The sequence below is a fragment of the Hermetia illucens genome, chromosome 2, assembly GCF_905115235.1.
Source record: "Hermetia illucens chromosome 2, iHerIll2.2.curated.20191125, whole genome shotgun sequence".
Lineage (NCBI taxonomy): Eukaryota > Metazoa > Arthropoda > Insecta > Diptera > Stratiomyidae > Hermetia > Hermetia illucens.
The window spans coordinates 163,251,942-163,253,872 of NC_051850.1; the positions used below are offsets into that span (position 1 = coordinate 163,251,942).

Here is a 1,931-nt window from a genome sequence, read left to right on the forward strand (position 1 = left end):
ACATCGCATTCGCGCCATCATGCCGAAGTCCAGGCTGCCGGGGTTGCATTTCCAATGTAACTTTCGTGTCGGAATCATTGATCTCGTTGGTGGATAAGAAGCGATTTATAGAAAATTTCTCGACAAGCAACCGTCAAAACACTGCGGTTGAAGTGGTTTACGCTATCTATCTTTTCTGCTCGTGGAACATCGCGGGATTCGTAAAAGCTCTTGGAACAAGCAGGGTCGCATTGGGGGATACTTCGGAAAGTGAGGGTTGCGACTGATACTGGTTGAATGGCGGAAATTGCTGACCTGGGGAAGAAGTGTCATAGACTCGTTGTTTCGCACAGCATTCAAAAACAACCGGCAAGAGGCAAGCGGCAGAATGACAGTTCACACATAAACTAAAAAGAGACTCCACAATGCGATAAATCAAAGCAAAGTTCGTTACTGGAAGAAGCTAGAGATTCGTCAGCAATTTCATGCAGATGCAGGGAGCTTTCTTCAGGCAACCGGGGGAGAGTGATTGTGAGGAAGTTCAGCAGATGAAGGGGTGTTACGCACTACTTTCGGGTTCTGCTTTTTTGCGAGAAAGATTGAGTTCGTCCGTCGAACCAGAGAGTAAGAAGGTTCGTTGGCGAAAGGATCCCTTTGATTTTAAGGAAGGAACAGGAGGGGTAGCAATATTATTAAATGTTTTTATACTAGTTCGCTGGTGAGGGGGTGGTTGGGCTACCCAAAAACAAAACAAATATTTTAAATGAACCAATGATAGCTTTCTTTAATTTTAAATATTGTACACGTTTATATTGATTGAGTCTGTATAAATCATGCCAATAACATTACGCATCAGAATTCTTTAGATTATAATAAAATTCACAGCTCAATTAACGTCAGACATGTCTACATCATTTTTAGGCATTTGAATATACGTAAAAGTTACAGATCTCTCGAGGCAACTCGACTACGTAAAATTCCATTCGCAGCAGTACTATCTCCTCTTAAATTTGCCGATTAGGATGGTACCCGTCTTTTATTCGCTATTCACCATAAACAATTGATCTATCAAAAGACTGGAATTTGCAAAACTGGTTTTCGCAGCTCGTCTGCAAAGTATTCTGAAAAACTGGTTTTGAATAAATTGTGTGTAATTAATAAATTGCCACCTACTGGGTCTATCCGAGCGACGATGGACTTCAAACTGTGCGATGCTGCCGAGTGTTGAATTCTTCGAGGGCATCTTCTATCAACTAATCCCTTATCCAGCCTATCGTGATCTCGCTTATTAAAGGATCATTGAATGTTGCGAACAGGTTTCGCTTTAATTCCAAAGCTTTGTCAGCAGCTTCTTCTCAGAGGCCAAAGGAAATTCCTTTGATAGTAGTAAACACAATACGTTGTTCGTTATTTTCGCATCTATCAATCGCGCTTTATAAGATTTCGCTACGCAGGTTTTCTTAATTATTCCAATATGAATTTCAATAGCATTCAATACCCACTGATCATTTAGCTCATTCAGCAGCGATTTCATGGCACAATTGGCACATTATATAAGATGTCGACCTTCGTCCATTATCCTCTCGGCATAAATTGGCCAGTTTATCAGGAAAATGTGCTCATAAGTGATAAAGATTTGCGTACGTATGTCCGATATATTTGTATGCTTGCCTCTGCTCATAATTACTGTATCATGTTCGCAAAAGCCGACGTCAATATCACTTTATATTGATTTCGATTGTATGTGGACGTTCCGACTGGTGTTAATGGCAAAAGGAAGATGATTAGTGTCAGAATTAATGGCCAATTACGAGGGTATCAACAGTTCGAACGCATTTCGTGCAATTCCCTGATTGGCACTACTGCCTACAATGTAACCCTTTTCAAGTCATTATTGTCGCCAATTAATGCGGAATTGTAAAATGCTACCACGATTAACCTGAAAGCATGAA

General features: G+C 40.5%; 1 long non-coding RNA gene across 1 annotated transcript; it reads right to left on the minus strand.

Moving 5' to 3' along the window:
* Positions 1 to 734: 734 nt before the first annotated feature.
* Positions 735 to 1,650, minus strand: LOC119649666. The gene is made up of 2 exons (XR_005249169.1): positions 1,153 to 1,650; positions 735 to 1,100 (listed from the first exon to the last, which is right to left on the minus strand). It is a non-coding gene; the product is annotated as an uncharacterized LOC119649666 (long non-coding RNA).
* Between the last annotated feature and the right edge of the window lie 281 nt (positions 1,651 to 1,931).